Source organism: Haliotis cracherodii, unplaced genomic scaffold, assembly GCF_022045235.1.
Source record: "Haliotis cracherodii isolate W230 unplaced genomic scaffold, xgHalCrac1.p SCAF_11, whole genome shotgun sequence".
Lineage (NCBI taxonomy): Eukaryota > Metazoa > Mollusca > Gastropoda > Lepetellida > Haliotidae > Haliotis > Haliotis cracherodii.
The window spans coordinates 16,263,673-16,264,683 of record NW_027266266.1 but is presented as its reverse complement, the minus strand read 5'-3'; positions in this window follow the sequence as shown (position 1 = coordinate 16,264,683).

Below are 1,011 nucleotides of genomic sequence, written 5' to 3'. Positions count from 1 at the left end.
GAAAAGGACTGGAAGATGAACACTAGTTTCCGAAGTGACATGCATCCATCGTAAAACAATGCTGCCATTCTTCTGGCAAACTTGCGGATTGTTTTCTGTCGCGTTTTCTATATTCCAGACGCTATCTCACCATCAGGGCGACAGCAACAAAGCTCTTGTTCGTGATAAAAGTTAATTAGTACTGATTCTTTGGATAACTTCTTTTGAAACATAAACACTTGTTATTATAGGACTTTCAGGGAGTTGGTTCAATGGACTGTTTAACCTGTTGGTTTTTTTCATTTTGCACTTTATTATTATTATATATTTGGCAATTGTGTTGTCGTCTAAACATATTTCGTGTTTCAGACAGTTTAAAGATGAGGTTGAAGCTGCTCGAATAGTGTTCGACCGATAGAGAAAAATGACTATTGGAAAGATGGAGTCATCCCTCTTGTCATACAGCCTTGTTGATTGCTCTATTGTCACTGTGAACTGTGCTCGCTGAAATACCATTAAAAACACACCGGATAGTTTGTTGTCACTCTTGAATCTTTATGCATAGATCTAAATATGATATAGATGAGGCGATTTCACTACTCTTTTTGTATTTCGAGTTCTTGTGGATAAATCAGTTTATCATATAATGGGTAGGTTTCTGGGCTGAATAAAGCCAACGGGTAAAAACGATATCCGTTGGTGTCATATGCGGATAGAGATGCAAATATCAAAGGTCAAGTAGGACTACTTTCACTGTTTATAAACAAACATGGTGTCGCACTTATCATTCGGCGATCGAGTCAGAATTAACCATCGTGAGTCTGGATAAACTACAGGGATAATTGCTATAATTATATTTTAAAAAACCGGTCTTATATACTGAAAATCAGTGTCGAACTGCGACGTAACTAAGGCATTTTATAAGTTTTGGCAACTTTGGAGATATAAATTTCGAAACAAGTTTGCGAGGGCACTAGGCCTAGCCAAGCGGGATCAGTAGCCATATCTGTGCTTGTAGACCTCTGCCGCTTG